Source organism: Macaca thibetana, chromosome X (genome assembly GCF_024542745.1).
Source record: "Macaca thibetana thibetana isolate TM-01 chromosome X, ASM2454274v1, whole genome shotgun sequence".
Lineage (NCBI taxonomy): Eukaryota > Metazoa > Chordata > Mammalia > Primates > Cercopithecidae > Macaca > Macaca thibetana.
The window spans coordinates 68,837,162-68,854,974 of NC_065598.1; the positions used below are offsets into that span (position 1 = coordinate 68,837,162).

At 40.9% G+C, this 17,813-nt stretch overlaps 1 protein-coding gene and 1 non-coding gene across 3 annotated transcripts in view; both read right to left on the minus strand.

Moving 5' to 3' along the window:
* The window catches only part of HDAC8 (histone deacetylase 8), a 241,139-nt gene that overhangs the window by 34,295 nt on the left and 189,031 nt on the right, over positions 1 to 17,813 (minus strand). The gene's annotated exons all lie outside the window — the stretch shown is intronic.
* LOC126947075 (U2 spliceosomal RNA) lies at positions 8,712 to 8,902 on the minus strand. Its single transcript, XR_007722918.1, has one exon. It is a non-coding gene; the product is annotated as a U2 spliceosomal RNA (small nuclear RNA).

Sequence of the window (17,813 nt, forward strand, 5' to 3'; positions counted from 1 at the left end):
TGTGGTCATGAAGAGATGCATGAGACTTGGCCCCTGCCCTCAAGGAGTGAATGGAGAGACAGCTATGCAAATGATCATTTGTAATGCACTGTGGGAAGAACCATAATAGAGGTGCAGACAAGGAGCTCCTGCAGTCCAGAGGGAAGACAAAGCAAAATCCTAGTCAGCCTCTAACTGATTTCCCTGTCTCCCCTGCCTTCCTGAGCTTTCCATCAGAAATTCAGATCTGATCATGTCATTCCCTTGCTTAAAAACCGTGGTTGGCTCCCCACTGACTGCAGGACTGAGTCCAAACTTGAAAGCAGGACATACAAAGGCCTTCACAGTCTGGCTCAGCTGACTTCTCCAGCCTTATCGCACACCGTGGCCTGGGCTATAGCCCCTAAACTGTAGCCACATTGACCTGAAGTGTCTCTCCCCACTCCTCTTTATCTGGTCAATTCTTCTGTTTCCCTTGAGCCCTTGCTAAATGTTGCCTCTCTACTGTGCCGTTCCCAGCTCCCCCAGATGGAGTAAGTTCCTCCTCTGTGTTCCCACAGCTCACTGCCTCTTGATTCTATCACTTACACATTCTAGTGTAACTGTTTTTGTGCTTGTCTCCTCCACTGGGCAGTGTTCTCCTCAAGGGTGGGAACTGGGCCTTATTCTTTTCTTTGTCCCTAAGATTTGGTATGGGCCTGGCACATAGTAGGTGCTCCATACATCTTTGCTGAGTGAATGAATGACTCTGACATGTGGCCAGTCAGGCCTGGTCATTGTCAGCAGCTGGCACTACTTAACATGAGAGATGCATACAAAATGAAGGGCAGCCAGAGTAGCTGAAAAACAGGCGGCTCTAGTGACATCATGACAAAAACAAACCAAAACTGGAGAAGGCTGAGACAACGCTTCCACTCACACTTTAACAAATGACTCTCACTTCTGAGCAGCCCCTTTTTGTCTGCTCTCCCATTCACTTTCCAAAACCCAGTCATTGAAATGATTCTAATTATTCATGGTCAGTGGCATATCCAGGAAACACTTAGTTTACAAGCAATTAAAATACACTAAAATAGATTTATGTAGGTTGAACCTGATCCTGCTGGTAAGAAGGGAGTAAATGACATAGATCTTGGAGAGGTATTTGCTCTGCAAGGTTGCTCTTTATCATTCTTTATCTACCTTACTAGTTTGGTGCTAACATGGCAAGCATCCAGAGGTATTTCTTAAGGCAAGGGTACTGTGAACATAGCGGGGAGCCCGTTCCACAGTTGTAGACTTGGTGCTTCCTGGCAGCCAGCTGTCCTGTAAAGGCGTGAGTGCCACCTCTGCCCAGGCCCACACGGTGCAGGGGAAAGGCTGGCTCAGAAGCAGGCAGCACGGAGTAGTAGGAAAGGTCCCCAGCACTGTGATCAGGGGCCTGGTTTCCACCAACACTTAATTCTTCAAGGCTCTGTCACCACATTGGTCAAATGGGGCACAAGTTTCCACCCCACCAACCTTAAAGGGTTGTATATGAGGATCACAGGAAGAAATTTTGTGAAAAGGTCTAGAGGCTAGATAAATGAAGGGGGTTTCATTTTCATTACAAAAACTCCAACTTATGACTGTTGGGCCCCTCCAAGGCTCTAGATGTGGCTAATGCTCACCAACAGATTAGCAAAGGCACACTTAGGCTTGTCCCCTAATAGTTTAAGAGTCTACACAAGGATGATTTATCACCTTGCCTCACTCAAACCAACAGCATTTTAATGTCCCTCTAATGAAGAGAGCAGTCGCAGCTCAACAAACACGCCATTCAGTTGACAACAGACATGGGCAGCAAATGCCTAGCCCAAGGAGTTCAGATGTCCTCAAAGATTTTGTGCCATCCTTTCCCACAGCAGGCTCTGCTTCCTTGAGTTTGACTCTAGGGAAAAAAAAGGCCTCCTTTTGCTGCTCCACAAAACCTAGAATAACATATAGCTAAGCCATTCAATGGGCCAGTGTGATTGGCACAAAATGTAGAATGAACAAAACGAAATGGCATATTTCAGCATAAGCTTTTGAGCTAAATTCAGAGGTACTGCAAAAAAGGCCAAAAGGCTGGCACAAAAGCGGGGCAGAGAAGCAAAGGTCATGGAAAACCAGTCAACCAGAGTGATGGTCCACCTTGAGGTCTGACCTTAAATTATTAAGGCCATGAGACACATTGATGGAAACTCGTTTCCTCTTTATCTGCAAAAGGATCCTGGGTTCCTTCACGCTCTGTCACACCTCCCTGCCTTTCCATTCACCATTCCCTTTGCAGAGAATGCCCAGCCCTCCCTTCTCAGGTTAGACCATTCCTACTCAGCTTTCAAGACTCAGCTCAAATGTAACCTCTTTGAAGTCTTTGCTGACTCCCCAAAGGCAGAGTTCCTCATTCCCTCCCCTGTGTTTCCACAAGGTCTTTTTTTTTTTTTTTTTTTAGACAGAGTCTCACTCTGTTGCCAGGCTGGAGTGCAGTGGCGCGATCTCAGCTCACTGCAACCTCCAACTCCCTGGCTCAAGAAATTCTTCTGCCTCAGCCTCCTGAGTAGCTGGGATTACAGGCACACACCACTACACCCAGCTAATTTTTGTATTTTTAGTAGAGACAGGGTTTCACCATTTTGGCCAGGATGGTCTTGATCTCCTGACCTTGTGATCTGCCTGCCTCGGCCTCCCACAGTGCTGGGATTACAGGCATGAGCCACCACACCTGGCCATCCAAAAGGCCTTTTACAGCCCTCTGGCCCACTCTGGCATCTTTGTTTACATGCTCTCCTTCCCCATTGGGCCGTGACTGCAGCTCTTAGGAGCAAGAACTACACAGCACAAAGATGCTTTCTTAGCACAATGCAGGGCACAAAGATAGCCCTCACTCAAGGCTGGCTGAATAAATGAGCATTTGAGCAAACATGCACTGAACTCACTCGTTGGATCTGCACAGGACCCAGAGGAAAGTCTCGTTAGGCAACGATTTGATATGTTACACATGCTTCTTCAACACTGGTTTATCTGATTCGTGACGACCTTGGTGCTGGCAAGCTGCAAGAAGTCTGCTGGCAGAGGCAGCCTGACAATGTACCAGCGAGGCAAGGTGTAGGGTGACCTCGTCCAGGCTCTCAGCTTGGTTCTCACAGCACGAAAACACGAGTTGGAAAAGTACTGCTCCCCGCCCCCACACCCCTCAACTCTCCTGTGCTTGCTTCTCAAGAAGTTTCCCAGCAGCACAGATAGCATCGTTTAGTACATTTGAAAACTGAAAATGCATCCATTACCAGAGAGGAATGCCTAACGCATGGAGCCTGACCTGGCCAGGGCTCCCACAGAAGCTCTGGCTCAGCATCACAGCTTCTAGTTCTGTTTCCGGTTCTGCTAATGATGAACCCGATGACTTTGGACATATCAGCTCATTTCACATTCCCTGTCATCATAGAGGGAGAATAATGAAAATGTTGCATGGAATGAATCAATGAGAAGCTTGACTGAGATCCTGGTGGACGGGGGAAACAGTGGTTGATGCTGGCAGAGCCTTCAGGGTTTTGTCGTTTTGGTTGTTTCTGCTGTTTGTTAAGTGCAAATCACTCTGCCTTAAGCCCAGGTGTGCAGTCCATTGAGAGGAAGGGCAGACAGGCAGGCAGGCAGGCAGGCATGCACCTCCGAACTGGGCTGCAGCAGAGCCAGTGCAGGTGGCAGTGGACAGGACTGGGCGGGACAGGATGGGATGCTCAGATGCAGGCCGGCCAACAGCTGGTCTTGTGCTCCCCAGTAGGGACCACGAGCAACAAGCTCTAAAAGCTGTGCCTACTGGAGCAATTTAGTATTGAAATACAATAAAACTAATGGCAAAGTCGATCTGACACATCTTTAATGATACACATAATGATTATTGTGCTGTACTGTAATTAGGCATAATGATAAGCAGCTCCTAAGAATGACTGTAATTACGATGACATTTACACAGCTGAACCAAATATTTCTGAGGTCAGCCAGGATGGAGGTGGGGATTAGGGGTGGTTGGACAGGAGGCAGAGCACAAACTTGGTTGCAAGGCATTTCTCTGGTTCTCCTTGTCTCCCCACTCCACCCCAAGGTGACAGTCCCTCCACCCCTTATTGGGGAACAGAAAAAAGATCTGATGAGGGACCTGGGGCCTGAATGGCTAGTTCCTTTCTCCAGCCAGGGAGAGGCTATCCTGAAGCTCCTAGGGTTAGGGAATCTGGGATGTCCAGAGGGGCTTCAAGCTGATTAGTCCCCACTTTTCCATAAGGCCTGAAATTCTATCAAGTAGCCTTAAACCTAACAAGTATATGCCTAAAGTATGGGCCTTCTTTGGAGCCTGATTTGAACAAATCCATGTAAGGGATATTTTGGGGACAACTGGGTAAAATGTAACAGAGATTGGTATTAGATGGGTTCTCTAGAGAAACAGAACTAATGGAATATATATATATGAGGGCTTTTTTTTGAGACGAAGTTTCACTCTGTCGCTCAGGCTGGAGTGCGGTGGCACGATCTCGGTTCACTGCAACCTCCCAGTGGCACAATCTCGGTTCACTGCAACCTCCCATATTCACTGCAACCTCCCATGTGTATACACACACACACACACACACACACACACATACACTTTAACGTAATCTTGACTTATTTCTCCCTTCCTACACCTGACGAATCCACATTCCTTTTTGGGAACATTCTCCAGGTACCACTTCCTCCAGGAAGTGTTCACAGGTCCTTCCTTCTTCCTACCTCCACACTATCCCCTGCTTGGGTCTTCTCTGCTTCCACAGCACCCTTGCATAATCTCTACTACAGCACTTATCACTGTGGATTATAAATGTCTTCCCGACTAGACATTGAGCTCTTTCAGGTTAGATAGTATGTCTTTTTTATCTCTATATAGCACAGGGCCTAGAACACAGTAGGGATCCTGTACATGCTTGATAAACACATGAATGAATGGATAGACGAAAGAATGAATATATTCTCTAGCAGAACATCAGAGACTTGGGAAGCATCCTCACCCTAAATCAAACACTGAGGAAGTAGAGTTTTTAGTATGTGCTTAGATACCAAAAGGAGAAAGGAGATCTGTATCCTTGGATATGTTTTAAACTCTATGATGATGATGATGATGTTGATGATAACTGACATTCAACATTTATTGCATAGACTTATGAGCACAACTGCCTGGGTTTTAATTTTAGCTGTACCATTTGCTAGCATGTAATTTTGGGCAAATTACATAATTTTTTTTGTACCTTAGTTTCCTCATCTGGAAAATGAGGATGATAATAATACTATGTATTAAATGAAATAATGTTCTGCAAAGCACTTAGAATAGTACCTGTAATGCAGTAAATACTGTATAAGGATTTGCTATTATTTATTACAATGAGTCAGCGACTGTGTTAAATCCTTCAGTTATTCATTCATGTATATTGAGAGCCTGCCAGTTCTAGGCCCTGGAGATAGCGTGCCTTCATGGAGCTTATATTTGACCTAACTCCACCCTCACACAATACAAGGGAGACACTATACATATCCCCAACATATAAAAAAGAAAAGTGAGGCTTAAAGCTATTAAGTGACTTGTCCAAGGTCATAGAGCTCCTAAGTTGAAAAATTAGGATTCTAACTCTGATCTGTGTGACTCCAAAACTCATTGCTTTAGACCAGGAGTTGACAAACTATGGCCCATGAGCCAAATCTGTCCCTCTGCCTTTTTTTTTTCCTTGAGATATAATTTACCCTTTTAGAGTGCATTGTTTAGTATATTCACAAGTAGCATATTTACAAAGTTGTGCAACCAATATCTAATTCCAGAACATTTTCATCACCCATGAAGGAAATCCCATATCCATTGAGCATTCACTTCTTGTTCCCCTATTCCCTGGCAACCAGTAATCTACTTTCTGTCTTTACGGATTTTCATATTCTGGACATTTCATACAAATGGAATAATAGAATATGTGGCCTTTTATGTCTTTCTTTCACTTAGCATAATGTTTTCAAGGTTCATCCATATTGTAGTATGTATCAGTAATTTGTTCTTTTTATGGCTGAATTCCATTGTATAGATACACATTTTGTTTATCCATTTATCGGTTGATGGACATTTGGGTTGTTTCCCAGTTTTTGGCTATTATGAATAATGCTGCTATGGAAATCTGTGTACACATTCTTGTGTGAACATATGTGGTTATATACCTTGGAATAAAATTTGTGGGTCATTTGGTAACTCTATTAAACTTTTTAGGGAACTGCCGTGTTGTTTTCCCAAGTGGCTGCACCATTTTATATTTCCACCAGCAATGTATGAGGGTTCCTATTTCTCTGCATTGTTGCCAACATTTGCTATTATCCATCTTTTTTATTATTGTCATCCTAGTAGGAGTGAAGTGATATTTCATAGTGGTTTGGGATTTGCATTTCCCTAATGACTAATGATGTCAGGCATTTCCTCATATATTTATTGACCAGTTATATATCTTCTTTGGAGAAATGTCTATGTGTATCCTTTGATCATTTTAAAACTGGGTTATTTTGCCATTATTATTTAGAGATTGGGTTTCACTCTGTCACCCAGGCTGGAGTGCAGTGGTACAATCAGCTCACTGCAGCCTCAAACTGCTGGGCTCAAGCAGTCCTCCCGCCTCAGCCTCCCAAGTAGCTAAAACTACAGGTGCCCACCGACATGCCTGCCTAATTTTTTAAAAAAGTTTTTGTAGAGATGGGGGTCTTGCTATGTTGCCCAGGCTGGTCTTTAACTCCTGGGCTCAAGTGATCCTCCTGCCTTGGCCTCCCAAAGTGCTGGGGTTATAGGCGTGAGCCACTGTGCCCAGCCTGTTGTGATTTCTTTATCTGGTTTTGGCATAAAGGTAGAACTGGCCTCATAGTTGGGAAGTTTTATTTGTCAGGGTTCTCCAGAGAAAAAGAACAAATAGGAGATCTCTCTCTCTCTCTCTCTCTCTCGCTCTCTAGATATACATGTAAAAATAAATATCTAGATAAATAAATCTATCATTTATCTATATAAAATAGATTTATTGTGAGGAACTGGCTCATGAAATTATGGAGGCTGAGAAGACTTTTGACCTGCCATCTGCAAAATGGAGTCCAAGGACAGCTGGTTGTATAGCTCTAGTCTGAGTCTGAGGACTTGAGAACCAGGAGAAATGATGGTGTAAGTTCTACTCCAAGTCCAAAGGCCTGAGAACCAGAGGGCTGATGGTGTAAATCCCAGTCCTAGGGCAGGAGAAAACTGAAATCTTAGCTCAAGCAGTCAGTCATTGAGAGATGGGAGGGGAGGAGTGGGGAGGGAAGGGATGGGAGGGAAGAGAAGGGAAGGGAGGAAGAGAGGGAGATAATTCTTCCTTCACCTTTTTGTTCTATTCAGGCCCTCAACACATTAGATGATGCCAACCCATACTAAGAAGGAAAATCTTCTTGATTTAGTCTCCTAATCCAAATGGTAATCTCTTCTGGAAACACCCTCACACATACAATCAGAAATAATATTTAACCAGGTATCTGAGCATTTTTGTGGCCCAATAAAGTTGACAAATAAATTCAACCATTATTGGTATCAATCAGAATTAACTAGTGAAACCATATGTGCCTGGGGTTTTCTTTGTGGGAATTCAAAAAATTATTGATTCAATCTCTTTTACTTGGTTTAGGTCTATTCAGATATTCCATTCCATTTTTTCTTGTTAGTTTTGGTATTGTGTGTCTTTCTAGGAATATTTTCATTACATCTAGGTTATAAAATTTGTTGGCACACAGTTGCTCATAGTATTCCTTTATGCTTTTTTTTTTTTTTTTTTTTTTTTTTGAGACAAGGTCTCACCATGTTGCCCAGGCTAGTCTCGAACTCTTGGGCTCAAGCGCTCCTCATGCCTTGGCCTCCCAAAGTTCTGGGATCACAGGTGTGAGACGCTGTGCCTGGCTCTTTATACTCCTTTTTATTTCTCTAAGGTGGGTAGTAATATCTCCACTATCATTCCTGATTTTCATAATTTGAGACATTTTTTTCTTAAGTATACCTGAAGTTTTGTAATTTTGCTGAGCTTTGCCAAGAACCAACTTTTGATTTCACCAAATTTCTCTATTGTTTTTCTATTCTTTATTTCCGTTCTTCTTGCTCTAATTTTTATTTTTAATTTATTTAGTTTTTTGAGACAGAGTTTTGCTCTGTCACCCAGAGCTGGAGTGCAGTGGTGCAATCTCGGCTGACTGCAACCTCCATCTCCAGGGTTCAAGTGATTCTCCTGCCTCAGCCTCCTGAGTAGCTGGGACTACAGGAGCACACCACCATGTCCGGCTAATTTTTTTATTTTTAGCAGAGACAGGGTTTCACCATGTTGGCCAGGCTCGTCTCGAACTCCTGACTTCAGGTGATCCACCCGCCTTGGTCTCCCAAAGTGCTGGGATTATAGGTGTGAGCCATCATGCCCCACCTAATTTTTATTATTTCTTTTCCTCTGCTTGCTTTGGGTTTAGTTTGCTCTTCTCTATTTTCTTAAGATGAAAGATTAAGTTATTAATTTGTAATCTTTCTTACTGTTAAGCAGGCCTTTGCAGTTACAAATTTCCCTCTAAGTACTGCATTCATTGCACTCCATAAGTTTTGGCATGTTTTGTTTTTGTTTTCATTCATCTCAGAGTATTTTCGAACTTCCTTTGTGATTTCTTTTCTTTTCTTTATTTATTTTTATTGGGAGGGGTGCACCATTTCTGGAGGTACTGCAATACCAGGTTGATGCATGGAGTGGAGGAAACTGGTTCTTATTCCATCTCCCTGCTCCAAAAATCCATTTAATATATTGTCCTCAGATAGAGGATGTATCAGTTATTAAACTGATAAGGACAGATACTACACTTGAACTTAGCCAAAAGGCCATGAAGCAACGTGATTTCTTCTTCAACCTATTTGTATTAGGAGTGTGCTGTTTAATTTCCACATATTTATGAATTCCCCAAATCTCCTTCTTTTATTGATTTCTAATTTCATTCCTTTCCATCAAATTTAATTCTAAAGTACTTTGTATGATTTCAATCCTTTTAAATTTACTGAGACTTGTTTTGTAATCTAACTTATGTTCTGTCCTAGAAAATGTTCCATGTGCACTTGAGAAGAATGTATATTCTGCTCTAGTTGGTTTATCATGTTGTCCAAATCTATTTCCTTGTTGATCTTCTTTCTAGCTGTTCTATTTATTATTGAAAATGGGGTATTGACTTCTCCAGCTATTATTGTTAAATTTCTTATTTCTCTTTTTCACTTCTTTAGTTTTTGTTGCATATATTTTGGTGCTCTGTAGTTAGGTGACATATATTTATAATTTTGTCTATTAGTATAGCCACACCAGCTCTCTTTTGGTTACCGTATGCATGCTATATCTTTTGCCATCCTTTTACTTCCAACCTACGCGTGTCTTTGAATTTAAAGTATTTCTTTTATGAATAACATATAGTTGAATTATGTTTTTAAAATCCATTTGACCAATCTCTAATTTTGAATTGGAGTGTTTAATCATTTACATTTAATATAATTACTGATAAGGCATAGCATAGCATAGTCTATGTATGCCACATTGCTACTTGTTCTCCATGTCTTAGGCGTTTTTGTTCCTTGATTCATTCCTCCATTACTGCATTCCTTTTTTATTAAATAGATATCTTCCAGTGTACCATTTTAATTTTCTTGTTAGTTTACATATATAAAAATGTATTATATATATATAAAAATATGTGTATATATGTGTGTGTGTGTGTGTGTATATATGTATATGTATATTTATTTTCTTAGTGGTTGCCTGAGTATTATAATTAACATCTTAACTTTTAACAATACAGTTTGGATTAATATCAACTTAATTTCAATAGTATATGTTATGGTTTGGATATGGTTTGTTCGTCCCCACCAAAACTCATTTAAAACTTGATCCCCAGTGTGGCAGTGTTGGGAGGTGGGCCTAGTTGGAGTTGTTTGGGTCATGAGAGAAGATTTTTCATGAATGGCTTGGTGCGGTTCTCATGGTAGTGAGTTCTCACTCTGGCAAAACTGGATTAGTTCTTGCAGAAATGGATTAGTTCCTGCAAGAGTGGGGTTGTTATAAAGCCAGGGTGCTCCTCAGATTTTGCCTCTTTGCATGTGCCTTCCTACTCTTTGACCTTTTGCCATGTTGTGACACAGGACAAAAGCCCTTACCAGAGGCCAAGTTAATGCCAGCACCATGCTTCTTGAACTTCCTAGCCTCCAGAACCATGAGTTAAATAAACCTCTTTTATTTATAAATTACCCAGCCTGAGGTATTCTGTTATAGCAACACAAAATGGCCTAAGTACATAAATACTTTGTTCCCATATAGCTCCATTTTCATGCCTCTCCTTTGCGTTGTTATTGTCACACAAATTATATCTTCATGCATTGTGCACTTATCAAAGTGGATTTATTGCTTTATGCAGCTGTGTTTTAAATCATATATAGAAGAAAAGAGTTACAAAGAAAAATATATTTGTACTTTGATATTTACTTATGTAGTGAATCTTACTGGTGGTCTTTATTTCTTTATGTGGATTCAAGTTGCTGTCTAGTGTCCTTTCATTTCAGCCTTAAGGATTCCCTTCAGTTTTTTTTTTTTTTTTTTTTTTTGAGATTGGTCTTGTCGCCCAGGTTGGAGTGCAATGGCGCAATCTCGGATCATAGCAACCTCTACCTCCAGGGTTCAAGCAATTCTCCTGCCTGAGCCTCCCGAGTAGCTGGGATTACAGGCACCCACCACCATTCCTGGCTAATTTTTGTATTTTTAGTAGAGACGGGGTTTCGCCATGTTGGCCAGCCTGGTTTTGAACTCCTGACCTCAGGTGATCGGCCCGCCTCGACCTCCCAAAGTGCTGTGATTACAGGTATGAGCCACTATGCCCGGCCACCATTTAGTTATTTTTAATATAATTTCTATTTATTGATATTCTTTATTTGGTGAGACATGTCATACATTCCTTTAAATTTTGGTACATATTTAAAATAACTAATTTAAAGTCTTTGTCTAGTAATTCCAATGTTTGGAGATCCTCAGTGACAGTTTATGTTGATATTTTTTCCTATGTACTCACCATTTCTTGTTTCTTTGCATATCTTACAACTTTTGTTAAAAATTGAACGTTTAAAATTATATGTGGTAACTCTGGAAAACAAATTCTCCCTCTTCCCAGAGTTTTGTTGTTGTTGCTGCTGTGTTTATTTGTTTAGTGTTTTTTTTTTTTTTTTTTTTTTTTTTTTTTTTTTTTGAGACGGAGTCTCACTCTGTCACCCAGGCTGGAGTGCAGTGGCATGATCTCGGCTCACTACAACCTCCACTTTCTGGGTTCAAGAGATTCTCCTGCCTCAGCCTCCCAAGTAGCTAGGATTACAGGCATGTGCCATGATGCCCGGCTAATTTTCTTTTGTATTTTCAGTAGAGACGGGGTTTTGCCATGTTGGCTAGGCTGGTCTCAAACTCCTGACCTCAAGTGATCCACCTGCCTCGGCCTTTCAAAGTGCTGGGATTACAGCCATGAGCCACCACACCTGGCCTGTTTAGTGGCTTTTCTAAATTAATTCTGCAAAGTCTGGATTCTTTGTCATGTGGAGTCACAGAAGTCTCTGCTTGCTTAGCTTAGTGGTCAGCTAACGATTGTACAGAGATTTGCTTAAATTCATGGAGCCAGTAAGTCTCCCAGTCTTTACCAAGGTGCTCTGTGTGTGTGTTGGGGGCATGCCCTCAACATTCTGTCAGTTAACAACTTTGCCTTAGCACTTCACTTGTACAGAGCTTGAAGTTCAGCCATAGGTGAGAACTTTGGCCTTGCTCAGGTGTTTTCTGAGCATGTGCACAGCCTTGGGAATGCATATCATCCTGTGCATATGCACAGCCTTTTAGATTCCCAGGAATTTGTTGGAGCTTTTCTAAGCCCCATGTGGACACCTCATTCCCCAGCAGTTACTTTTAAGCTTTTTGGTTAGCTTAATGTTCACCACAACTGTTGTCTATTACCATAGGCAGCTGTAAAGTTAATCATTTGTCTCTAATTATTTTTGACAAATACCCCAAGGAAAAAGTTTTTCACACTGAGCACACTCTTGAATCATGCCTAATAAAAAAAGCCTTGCAAGTGGGGTCTTCCAAGGAACCGCTAGACAGGCCAAATATTAATTCTTCAGAAATGAGGCTTGGAAGGAGCTCCAACATTCTACTCCATGTTCTGTTCCCTCTGGTGGCTGCCAGGCTGCTGGTTTTCACCATGATTGTAGGCTGTTGGTTTTCAAGGCTACCATTTCTACCTGTTTTTGTAAATCAAGTTTTATTGGAACACAACCAACACTCATTCATTTACATACTGTCTATGGCTGCTTTTGTGTACAACAGCAGAATTGAGTAGTTGGGAGTAGTTGGGACAGAAATCATATGGTCTGAAAAGTGTAAAATATTTATGGCCTAGCCCTTTATTCTAAAAGTTTGCTACTCCTACTCTAGACCAGTGCTGTTTAGTAGAAATATAATGTGAGCCACATATATAATTAAAAATATTTTGAGTAGTCACATTAAAAAATTTTTAAAAGTGAAATTATTTTTAAGAATATTTTATTTAACCTAACATATTCAAAATATTATCAATTTGGCATATAACCAATATAAAATTACTAATAAGATATTTCACATTTTCTTCTAAGTCTTTAAAATCTGGTGTGTACTGAAAATTTACAGCACATCTCAATTTGGACTAGCCACATTTCAAATGCTTACTAATCACTAGTGGCTACTGGTTACCATATTGGATAGCATAGCTCTAGATTCTTGGTGCTCAAAATGTGGTACCTGGTTTGGCAACATTGTATCACGCAGGAGCTTGCAAGAATGGCACAATCTCAAGCTTCAGCCTGGAGGAACTGAATCGGAATTTGCATTTAACAAGCTCTAGGTAATTCATATGCATGTTAAAGTTTGAGAAGTAGAGCTCTATACCATTTTGCTATACTACCTGCCTTTGGGATAAAGACCCAGTACACACAAGGTATTACTCTAATATAAAATATAACCCTCTGGTTATCATTCTATCATAGATCTTGGTGGAATTGTCTGAAAATGAATTAACTAAGATGACAGTGCGCTAGGTGCTATGCTAGGCACTGTGGGGTTTGCTGAGCTGAAGAGGACATGGTCTCTTCTTTCAGGGAACTCACAACTGCCCAAGGATGCCTGGAGAATAATACTCTGCATACGAAATCCAATCTTCTGCACTAAAATCCTCTAAACAACTTTTCCATCTCTAATGTAAATGTGGCAACAAGGCACTGGATTACTCAAGCAGGCATTCAACTCAAGAGGTTCATGGGACAGAAACAAAACAGTTTCACTCAATTTGAAATTGGCTCACGGCAACGGTCTGAAGCAAACACTCAAGCTTTAGGATATGAACTCAATGGGTCATTCTGAAAGGGTAGCAACCCTGTGTTTGTATAACAGGAAAGTTATAACATTCATCATGCTCGGATTCAGGAACTGTGCACTCAAGTCAAGAGAAATCTGACAGTCTGATTTCCAGGTTCCAGTGACTTGGAATAGAAATTCCTATTTAAAGCAAAGAAAATAAGAAATGAGGAAGTGCCAGTCCTTGTTTCTCTGTGTAGGTGTTGACAAGCTATTAAATCATTAGGCTGTCCCTTGCCAGAAGCAGCAGAATAAATCTTGGAAGTTGACAAATGGTCAGCAGCTCTGTGTGTGCCTGCACAGTCAGAAGCACACACAAAGGGCACACTGTTTCCCTTGGTTTATCTCCTGGCTGTGTAAATATTTCATCTGACATTTGGATTGGATTCTGAGCTAGTTTCCCACCAAGCTGATGGTTTTTTAATCTGCTTTCATCAGCCTACAATAAACTGTCTAACCTGTCTGCACAGCGCAGTGTACTCTGCCCACTGGCAAACAGAACAAATGGAACCAGGAGATCCCGACATACTTTTTCAGATGTCTGAAGACGAGGAATTGCACCCAAGCTCTGCCCAAGCCAGAAACACAAGCTATGAGGCACTTGCCTCATCCTGTTATACCAGCACCCAAGAGCCCTTCCTAGACTAGACCAGTGCCAGCAGGAGGTCACAACACATAACTTGGGCCTGCCATCCTATTAAGACAGATCTTTGGCTCAGCACAAATATGCCACTGCCAAAGATGAGGGTGGCTGTAATCTCATTCACTCTAGGTTGTATTCATGCTGGCTTCCTTTCAATTTCAGATGAGTTCCTTCAGTTGTCCAAAATGTAGGAAATGCTGTGATAACCCAAACCACAAATTACTGGCTCAGAAAGCTCCTATGCAGTAATAAAAATAAAGGAAGTACTGATACATGCTACAACATGGACGACCCTTTAAAACATTCGGTTAAATGAAAGAAGCCAGTGATAAAAGAGCACATATTGTAGGATTCCATTCATATGAAATGTTCAGAATAGCAAATCTATAGAGGCAGAAAGTAGATTGGTTGTTGCCAGGGGGTAGGGGAGGAGGAGATTGATTGCTAGTGAGCATGGGATTTCTTTTAGGGGGAATAATAATGTACCAGAATTAGGTAGTGGTAATGGTTGCATAACTTTGTGAATATACTAAAACCCACCGAATTGCACACTTTAAATGGGTGAATTTTGTGATATGAGAATTACATCTTGCTAAAGCTGTTTAAAAACACTTGAGTTATTAGATGATTTTTCCTTCTCCCCCTTAAAAAGCTCCCATAGATCAATCTTCTCAGCCTTGTTATTTTGTATTCTACTTATAGGAGAAGGATGTAAAAGAAAGGCATACAAGCTGGTACTAGGAAAGCTACAGGATCAGAAGGGGCTACCCAGTCTACTGCTACAGTCCTCTATCATTCATTCACTTATCCATTCATTGAAAGTCTGCTATGTATTAGGCACTGCGGATACAGCATTAAGAAACTCTGCTCTATTAGGAGCTTATGATAATGATGTTTCTAACATTGACCCTGAGACCCCCAGATTCATGAATTGCCTTCTGAATCATCAAAGGTTAAAATGTATAATTGCATTAATTATACAGTGCTATTTGTATGCCGGTTATTTTGAAATTGGGCATTCATGGATTTATGGATGATACACCTCTCTAAAGGTTTCTATACTTGAGGTATAAACTATATTGGATAATTTATACTAATAGTAGAGCAAAATATTTAAAGAACAAGGCAGAATACAAACTTACTGTTTCCCCAAGGAAGTTTCCCCAAGATGTTGTAAGCAAGAATTCTTGACAAAAATAGCCAAACCATGTACTTCGAGGTTTCCTTCTTCACAAAGAATTGCTTTTGTGAATCCACAGGCTTTATTAAGAGGTAGCCTTGGCCGGGCACAGTGGCTCATGCCTGTAATCCCAGCATTTTGGGAGGCTGAGGTGGGAGGATCACGAGGTCAGGAGATCGAGACCATCCTGGCTAACACAGTGAAACCCTAACTCTACTAAAAATACAAAAAATTAGCCGAGTATGGTGGTGGGTGCCTGTAGTCCCAGCTACTCGGGAGGCTGAGGCAGGAGAATGGTGTGAACCCGGGAGGCGGAGCTTGCAGTGAGCCGAGATCGCGCCACTGCACTACAGCCTGGGCCACAGAGCAAGACTCTGTCTAAAAATAAATAAATAAATAAATAAATAAATAAATAAATAAATAAAAGAGGTAGCCTTTTTCTCTTTGTCTCAGTGTAAAGACATATATCTGCTGGTATACTTCTGGCATCAGAATGGGGAAAGCTGGCACAAAGAAACTCAATTGTTCATTTCTTCAGGCAGTGTGTTAGATGGAGAAATATAATAATATTTGATCTTTGGAGTCAGGGAGGCCTAAGTTCACATCCTAGCTCACATTTTAAATTCAGGCCTGCATCATCTCTTAACAGTTTCTGAGTTGCTCTTCCTATCTCCAGTCATGTGCCTCTCAAATTCATCCTTTACACAGCAGCCTAAGTAAACTCAAAAATACAAATCGGATCTTGTCACTCCCTTACTGTAAATATTTTAGGGACACCACAACTTTGGTAGGAGGGTCTAAGCTATTGAGCATGACTAATAAAGAGTTGGCTCCACAGTTTGGCCTTCAAACACCTCTCTAGCTGCATCTCTTACCATTTTCCACCTTACAATTTTTACACAATTGTTTGTAGTTGCACACAGACAGAAACCCACATGCACCCACTCTACTCAGGCTGTTATGCTCTCCTGGAGTCACTTTCCACCCTTCTGTGCCTGGTTAACTTTTGAATCATTCTTGCATTGGGGTGGGGGGATACAACATAGCTGGTAAGAGGATAGACTCTAGAGCCAGACACCAAGGCAAATAAGGGCCCCAGTTTAGTCTGCCTGCCCTAACTTTGGAAGCTAGATTAAAGGTAGTTGAGGAGATACTGACAATAATTGCAAAAAGTCTGTTACATTCTAGCATAAACTACTTTAAAACCATTGTATTGAAAAAGTTTGAGTAAGTAATATATGTATTTAGTTAAAAATTCCAAAGGCAGAAAAGGATATTTTGTAAAAGATGAAGTCCTTGCTATGTCCTAGATACCCAGTTCCCTTGCCGGTGTTTTTGTAACTCTTTCAAGAGACAGACAGCATATGTAAGCATAAAAATATCATTTTAATACAATAAGAAAACACATTGTACACAGTGTCCTGTAATTCCCTTTTCATTCAGATACCTTATCTTGGAGATTCTTTCACATGTATTATATGTAGCCAATCTTCTACTGGAAAACATTTACATTGTTTTTCAACTTTTACAAAGCTATTTCTTAGGACTTCTTTTACTATTCTTGCAGAGCTCCTGCTCACCAGAAAGAAAATTCTTTCTTTTTTTTTAAAAAAAATCTCAGTTACTTTACTTTCTTTTCCATTAAAAATTGCATTTATTGCGATTTTGTTTTTTATTTACAAAGTTAATACGTTTCACTTGTAGGAAACTTGGAAAAGGCTGGGTGCAGTGGCTCATGCCTGTAATCCCAGCACTTTGGGAGGCTGAGGCAGGAGGATCACTTGAGGCCACCAGTTTTAGATCACCTGGGCACCATAGCAAGATCTTGTCTCTACAAACAATTAAAAAATTAACCAGGCATGGTGGTACATGACTGTAGTCTCATCTGCTTGGGAGGCTGAGGCAAGAGGATAACTTGAGCCCAGGAGGTCAAGGCTACAGTGAGTTATGATCACGCCACTGCACCCCAACCTGTCTGCAGAGTAAGACCTCATCTCAAAACCAAAAACCAAAAAACAAGCAAACAAAAAACTTGGAAAATAAAAAAGCACAAAGAAAAAAGATCACTCATATTTCCAATACTGGTTAACATTTTGATGAATGTCTTTCTAGTATTTTTTATATTCACATATCTACACTTTACAAAAAGGTCTACTCTCAAATTTGAGGGGGAAATATGTGATGAGACATAGTAAAGAAGAATAATAGCTTACCATGTTTTGGTCAGTAGCGTACCTTAAATGCATTATCCCATTTAATCCACACAACAACCCTATGAAATATATACCTTTCTCCTCATTTTACAGGTAGGGAAACTGAGGCACAAAGAATTGCTGAGTCACACAGTTTGGGGAATAACACAGCTGGGATTTGAAGTTAGATATATCAGACCCCAAGTCACACTCTTACTTGCTGTATTCCACTGACTCTGCCAGGTCCCCAGTGTCTAGTAAAATTGAAAAGGCACAGACCCCATGATCCAGCAATTCCATTTGCAAGTCTGTGTTCTACAGAAACTTGCACATGT